The sequence below is a fragment of the Saccoglossus kowalevskii genome, chromosome 19 (assembly GCF_978046115.1).
Source record: "Saccoglossus kowalevskii chromosome 19, keSacKowa6.1, whole genome shotgun sequence".
NCBI lineage: Eukaryota > Metazoa > Hemichordata > Enteropneusta > Harrimaniidae > Saccoglossus > Saccoglossus kowalevskii.
The window spans coordinates 32788454-32796789 of record NC_140659.1 but is presented as its reverse complement, the minus strand read 5'-3'; the positions used below and the strand labels follow the sequence as shown (position 1 = coordinate 32796789).

Here is an 8336-nt window from a genome sequence, read left to right as displayed (position 1 = left end):
TTATCTTTATATCTGCCAAAACATGTATATCCCGTTTCCTTTACATTATTTCTTTGTCAATATCCTTCGTGTTCTGCAGATGTATTTGAAACTGCCTATTCGCTCCATTGTGCAGTCGTCGATTTTGTATTTTACGTTTGTGTAAATTACCCAAACTTCTTTGCTACATATGTTTGATTTACTTATGTAAATCTTAGGTCAGGCAACCTCTCGCCATCTATTTGAATTCCATTTTTATCTACTAGTATGTGTAATTTCTTTGCAGTGTAAGCGTTCTCTTAAATAAATAAATAAATAAATAAATAAATAAATAAATAAATAAATAAATAAATAAATAAATAAATAAATAAATAAATAAATAAATAAATAAATAAATAAATAAATAAATAAATAAATAAATAAATAAAATATTGAGAAAGCATAAAAAGACTTATTTTCAAATACATGAATATGTCATGACTAATTCATTTTATCATAGACAGGATTTGCCCAGAAAATGCCATTTGATGATTGTGAATAACGTATAATAAAGTTAATGAATTCATAATGTCAATAAGTAATGGATTATACGATGTAATATCCAACGTAATACGTGTACGCTACACCAATATAGCTTTAATTTGATATATAACATGATGGTGTTTGTCTGAGGTATTCCTATTTAATATGTGACAGGCTATTACGTAATTATATCTTTGTATTAGGTTGATCCAATAAAATTCCTTTTTTACTTGACGCTGTGTATAATTGTTTAAAGCTAACATATTTACCCTGGTTTTCGGGGGCAAAACGGCTCAGATTCTACAGCCAAAATTAACCAAATTAATTCCCACGTTTCTGTCTATTTTATGGCTTGTAAATTTGACAGCCTTGTCTTAATTTTAATTGTACAGTCAGTATTCTGTAACTAGACTGATCGCGCTGAACAGAGAAAAATCACGTTGCTTTGTTCTACCATGGGGAGGGGTATTTATTCAATGTTGGCTTCCGACCACTAGCGTACATATTTCCATTGAAAATATGGCACATTCTGGCCGGCTCAGAATTTATTGAATGATCGTCGAACATAAAAGTACTAAACAATGTAATTTAGGTCTTCCCGAGTACAAGTTGTCAGGGGCCCACATGATACATCGCGTCTGAGAATATTGCCGACGATGATCACAAAAACACCTCCATGAAAGCCCATGGCCAGAAGAGGGCAAGTATTATAATCCGGCATAGTTATTTTTGAATGTAAAGAAATGTAACATTGTGTTACAAAAGGTAAGCGAAGAATAATATTTGAAGAAGAATAATGATATTTTTCCTTATAGTAAAGAGATAAAAACGCAGTGAAATGTCAAAAACGTTTCTAAAATTTCGTAGGTGTCAGAACCTATTAGCATCTCAACATATGGTTGTCGGAATATAGGTTTGTCGGAATATAGGAATGTCGGAACATAGGGGTGTCGGAATATAGGAATGTCGGAATAGAGGTGTGTAACCCCGAGGAGGGATGTGCCTCCCTCAGAAGGTAGACATTTTTGAAAAATGCAACCAAAATGAAGTCATTTGGTGCATACTTGGGGATTTTCATTCTTGATCATTAAGAATACAGTACATGTACACAGAACCAAAGGCCTTACACAAACGCAGGCTTTGATATAAGCCTATTATTGATATTTGGGTAAGTCTGGAAAGTGGAGGGGACAGTTGATATTGTGTCCCCCACCCTTCAGAAAGTGGGGGGACGTGTCCCCCTGTCCCCCCTATGATCGACGCCTCTGTTGAATACTATGAAGATGTCATCTTAAAACGTTACAAAGTTTTAATACATCGAGCACCAAGTAGTAAAATTTGTAGGTGGAATGTAATGTCAGCAATCTCAGGTGAAGATGGCGATCCCATGCTAACTCCAAATGTTTGGGTATCATATTCATTTATATTAAACTCGAATGTGTTTCTTTGCAGAATGGTTTCAAGGAGTTTAATTATATATTCCAAAGGTCGTGGTTTCAAAGGACTATCATTGTTATTGTAATTCGATTGCATTGCATTAGCGGTTGCTCGGATCGCTTCTTCGTGAACAGTATTAGTATACATTAGTACAACATCCATGGTTACGTTATTTTCAGACTGGTGACTGTAATTTTACATATTACAGTGAAGCCCATCATACAACGTTTTGGATTTACCACTGCGTTGCTACACCTGCCGCTCACAAAACTATTACAGATATTAATATTTTACATGATATTCTAGGTTCGGATCATTTTCCACTTAATGTGATCTGTGATTTGGAATGTTGCCAACGTTTTGATTTTGCATCTACTCGTTATAGTAATTCCACCTGTGTTGACTGGTATGGTGTAAGTGACAATTCGCTTACTGAATACGCCATTTCAACGCACAGACGTTTGGCTTCAATTGATATTTCTGCCGATGCTCTTGTTTGTAGGAACACTGATTGTAAGAACTCGACGCATTTAAATACCATTGATAATTTATACAATGATATTAATTACAGAAATTCTATGTGAGGCGGCCAAGGACTGCATTCCCCTCAATGCAAAAAGGAAGGTGTGTGCCTGGTTGGAATGATAATGTGAAAGAGTATCATACTATAGCACGCGATGCTTTCCTTTTATGGCGTGAAAATAGAAGTCCTCGTCATGGTCCGTTTTTTGAGTTGATGAAAAAAACACGAGCAAAATTTAAACATGCTTTAAGACTTTGTAGGAAAAATGAAATTCAGATGAAAGCTGATGCGCTCGCGACCAATTATACGAGTAAGAACCCGGGAATTGTTTTGAAGAAAGTAAATTCATATAGTAAGGCACCTCCTCTATCTGTATCAGTAGGTGGGTGTGATGGGAAAGATGATATTACTGATATGTGGCGTAGTCATTATGCAGACTTGCTTTCATCTGTTAAAGATAACCAAAATGAATCTTATGTTAGATCTAGTATTTCTAATTTAGGCCTTTTACCTAAACTTATGCTTGATACAACTCTTGTGCCCATTATAAAAGATTAAACGGGTGATGCTACTAGTAAAGATACAAATAATTACAGACCTATTGCGCTTGCTACATCTATCTCTAAAGCGTATGAATTGATTATTTTGTCTCGATGTGAAACTTTTCTTACAACTACTGATCATCAATCACTCTACTGATATGTGTATATTTGTATTGAAAGAGATTGTAAATTTTTATAAAACTCATAACAGTCCAGTTTTCCTCTGCTTTTTAGATGCTTTCAAAGCTTTCGATAGGATTAATCAATGGATCCTGTTTCGTAAGCTTCTTGGCAGGAATCAATCTGATTAAAATCTGATGTAGTGTACGGGCTTTAATTATTTTGGCTAAACTTATTTTATTTTTTTTTAATTCCGCCCTACATACATCTGATCCGACGCCTATGTAAGAACGTCCCGTTCAAATGCTCGCGTAAGTAACGGCCAATCACAGCCCCCCCCCTTTATACAGGCTGTCGATTGCTTACATTTCAGTGTATACCGGCAATCTTTCTGTACATTATATTTTGCCAACTTGAATAAACCATTAATAGAAAATTGCTAGTATATTTTTATTTACAAAAGAAATTCCACAGCATTTTACAATTTTTGTCATTACAATGAATATTTTTGTCACTTCCAACAAATGTGTACACTTCCTGATACATCTTCGCCAGCCAAGGTTCGCTTATTCAGTCATCGCTTCAATTTTACATCGAACACTGAGCATAATTATCTAGAATGGAAGCAAACAAATAAGTAAATCGTAATGATTAGAACAGCTATAGTAAACAATGCAAACTGATTTTAAATTGTATAACGGTCACTGGCCCACGGCATCGACGCAGAAAATTGGAGCAAACAAATATTTCCTGATCAATTGCGATGTGTTCCAAATAAATATTTTATTCCAGTCCAAATCAGCTCAATTACTTTAATAAAGAGTTATTGTATAATGTACAAATGTTGATACATTTTGATGAATATTTACAGCTACGGTTTCAAAATAACGATCTAAACTCGAACCATTCGAGCCACAATATAAACATAAAAAATGACTTTCGTTGCATTTAACAATGATAAACTCACCGAAAATCCATGTTTTTCTCGTCGCTAACGTCGGTATAATCCGCCATTTTCATTTGAGTGTGTTTGACATCTGAATCTGCCCGGTGACGTCATCATGTGCGCTATAGAAGGAGGTCTGTGATTCGTTGACTAAAATCGTCCATAGTGGGTCTCATTGAAATCTCGTTACATAGGCATCGGGTCAAATGTATGTAGGGCGGAATTGAAAAAAAAAATCAAAATCAAAGGAAAATAATAATAAAATAAAAAGGCATTAATAACAAAAGTAATAAAAAATAAAATTAAAATAAGTTTATAGCCAAAATAATTAAAGCCCGTACACTACATCAGATTTTAATCAGATTGCGGAAGATCCTGCAACTCTACGGGTGACTCAACTAGAAGTTCTGTCATGAATTTGTTTTCGCGTATCTGTTGGTCGACTTAATTAGCTGATTATTAGCTGAATTGCTGTGTTATGTCTGTCATCGTTCAGGCCTATTTGAAGTTTTGGACGGAACTTGGCTCAGTGATTTGGAACTAATTACAAGATACCGTCGCTATTCTGACATCCGTAGTTATTAATGTAGTGAGCGATTAATCAAAAGATATGACGTATTCAGTACTTAGTGTGATTGGCTTTATGATTGAAGGTAACGCCCTAGAGTCTTTTTACTGTTTTGTAATTGGTTAGAGTTTTGAAAATGAATAAAGAGAGTTTGAGTTGGTCTTGGCGAATACTCCACGAGAGACGCAGAAGAGAGAGAGTGCAGTCGAGAGTCCAGTCCAGGGGCGAGCCTTGAGGCAGTCCAGTCTTGGGCTAGTCTTGGGTCAGCCTTGCGAGAGTCTTGGGGATTTTTTCCCCAGGGTGCTGTGTCTTATAGAGTGCTTGATTGACCGACTAAGACGAGAGCTGAAACGTATTTCTTTGTGTGTGTCTTATTTGACTGTAAAGTTAAAGTGACATTCCCGATCCTGTACCTCAAGGGGACGAGATAGAGAGATGAGACGAGGTTTACCCCTGACAGTGTGGGGAACCCCGAGAGAGGAGAATTTCCCCCTGATACGTGGTGTAAGAACCCTGGGCATTGCGTTTTACGCACATTGACATCCTGTGAAGAGAAGTGAAATGGCGAAAGTGTGTCTTTCTTGTGAACCGAACTAACTGGCTCGATGGCAGAGACGACTCAGAAACTGCGCTTGACGACTAACGGCTTTACCTGAACGACACCGATGTACAACGCTGAAGAGATGAAGACTTCGAAGCCCCTTCGGAAGGATGAGTATCGTATAGGACTGTATAATTAAGAATTGAGCGACATTAAAGACAAGAAGATGATAAAGAACGACCCGGACTAACGCGACAAGAGAAGAGACGCTTATAGACTTTGATTAGAACTTTAGCTATCTGTGTATTGCTTAGAGAACTGCTCGCTGAACACTGTAACTGACACTGTGTAACTTAAGACGTTGAACTCTTTTCCAGAACCCTAACCCTATTGCTTAGTAATGTAATGTATTGCTGGTTTTTTCTATTGTTTTTACCGTTTTTTTTTTGTGATGTTGAATTGTATGTATGTAAGCGCCCAGATCTTTGTTTCGAACTGATATTTAGTGACGTGCGAGGTCCTTTATAACGATTTAAGCGCGCCTCAGTGGACAAGTATTTGCAACACAGTGTTTTGAGTTTTGTGAAGTTTATGGTGTTTTAATGAGTTTATGAGTACGGATTATGATGGGAAAAGTAATGCCCCAATGAGTTTTTTTAAGAGTTTTGAGATTTGTCGATGTACAGAGATACCGACGTTTAAGAGTTGTTTTTGTTTATGTGTTGTTTTCCAGAATACTTCTGACGCTTTTTTGAGTTGAGAGCACTTTGTAACGTTTTTTTATGTCTTTTGGGGATGAGAGTTTGGTGCGCTTATATACGTATTGTTTGATAACGCAAGCTTTTGTTCATGATTGACAGGTTTATGTGACTCAGTAGTTTCTATTGTTTTAGTCTTTTCCCCCGTCTTTTTTGCCAGAGGAGTAATGTGTTATGATAGATTTGTCTTTGCATTCTGTTTCCACGCCGTATGACCTTTGTTTAGATTAACGACTTGTGAGTTCAGTTGAAGTTTATAAGCGTAGATGACAAGAGTTTGATTAATAGCTTTTTTATTCATTGTTTATTAGTTACCGCTTTGCAATGCTTTAACCGAGAGACACATGCCTGGTAATCACGTGATCATGCTGTCGACTGCAGCGATTGGCTGATCGCTTGGTTACATCGCCACGCCTTAGTTTTTTTGACCTTTTGATATAGAGTTTGTAACCTTAGTAACAGAGACAGTGCAGCGAAGGGTTATCTTAGTGAACTGTTTGAGAAAAGTGAGTCGATTGGTAGCCTTTCCCTTGTTTTGATTTATAACCGTTGATATTTGAGACTTTATAACCATTGTATTTAGACTTTATAATCATTGTACTTAATTAGTGTGTTTTACTCTTTTTGATTTATTTCTTTTCTTAGTATTGTATTTAACCCTATGACGATGAGTGGCTGACGGTATCTTTGATTTATGAACGTGCAATGCCGAGAGGCATATCTCAGTTTGGGTGAAGGGATGTGTCATGAATTTGTTTTTGCGTATCTGTTGACCGACTTAATTAACTGATTATTAGCGAATTGCTATGTTATGTCTGTCATCGTTTAGGTCTATTTGAAGTTTTGGACGGAACTTGGCTCAGTGATTTGGAACTAATTACCAGATAACCGTCGCGATTCTGACAGTTTATATTCATATTTATTAATGTAGTGAACGATTAATCAAAAGATATGACGTATTCAGTACTTAGTGTGATTGGCTTTATGATTGAAGGTTACGCCCTAGAGTCTTTTACTGTTTTGTAATTGGTTAGAGTTGTGAAAATGAATAAAGAGAGTTTGAGTTGGTCTTGGGGAGCACAGCACGATAGACGCAGTAGAGAGAGAGAGTGCAGTCCTGGAGAGTCGAGCCCAGTCCAGGGGCGAGCCTTGAGGCAATCCAGTCTTGAGCGAGTCTTGGTTCAGCCTTGTGAGAGTCTTGGGGACTTTTCCCCAGGGCGCTGTGTCTTATAGAGTGCTCCGATTGACCGACTAAGACGAGAGTTGAAACGTATTTCGTTGTGTGTGCCTTATTTGACTGTAAAGTATAAGTGACATTCCCGATCCCGTACCTCAAGGGGACGAGATAGAGAGATGAGACGAGTTTCCCCCCTGACAAGTGTGGAGAACCCGAGAGAAGAGATTTTCCCCCTGATAGTTCCAACAACATTGGGAACCAGACCTTCACTGGCCAATTGGGCGCCACCAAATTCAGAAGGCAGGTGGGCTCAAATCGCAACTTCTCCAACACTTGATACACCAGTTGGAAGGGTGGAAAAGCGTAAGCATCCACGAGACTCCAAGAGATCAATAGAGCGTTCATGGAGGAAGTGCTCGTCTCCAGGACGAGCGACACGCACGTCGGGAGTGACACATCTGTAATGAGAGTCAGCAAGAGAGTTGTCAGATCTAGGGGTATTTCCGTTTCCAAGTTCCATGCGTCGTTCCACCAAAGGAGGGCCGCCATCGCTTGGTTCGACAATTGAACTCTGAACGTCAGGTTCCGCATGTGGACCCTGTAAGCATCTCTGAATCGGACGAGACCGGAGAGCTGCTAACAGAACCAGACTACAAACTGAATTCATTTTGCCAATAAGCCGCATCAGTTCACGCATCAGCGCCGAACCAGACGACCAGTGCTGGCTGGTGAGCTCTGCAAGGGAGTCGCATCTCTCCTGAGAGGGGCAAACAAGCCCTTGCTTCGTATCAAACTACATACCCAGAAAAACCAGGCTGTAGGACAGTATTGGGTGGGACTTGGCTATATTTAGTAAAAAGCCCAACGCGTGGACACCTCCCTGTCTCAGTTGTGTAATAACCAGTCGTCGAGATATGGGTTCAGATAGACCGACGACCGGTGTAACAGCTGCATCACCTGTTTTAACACTTTGGTGAACATGTACGGTGTCATGCATCGGGTCAGATGTATGTAAGGCGGAATAAAAAAAAAATCACAAAATCAAAGTAAAATAATAAAATAAAAAGGCATTAATAACAAAAGTAATTAAAATTAAAATAAGTTTATAGCCAAAATAATTAAAGCCCGTACACTACATCAGATTTTAATCAGATTGGGCAGGAATATGCCTGTTTTTCTAGTCCGAGTACTTGTATTCTGGTATAAAAACCAGGAATTCTCTG

General features: G+C 38.1%; 1 long non-coding RNA gene across 1 annotated transcript; it reads right to left on the bottom strand.

Annotated features, from left to right (window-relative positions):
* Positions 1-3559: 3559 nt before the first annotated feature.
* On the bottom strand, positions 3560-4239 carry LOC146731474 (uncharacterized). The gene is made up of 2 exons (XR_014927386.1): positions 4091-4239; positions 3560-3737 (listed from the first exon to the last, which is right to left on the bottom strand). It is a non-coding gene; the product is annotated as an uncharacterized LOC146731474 (long non-coding RNA).
* Between the last annotated feature and the right edge of the window lie 4097 nt (positions 4240-8336).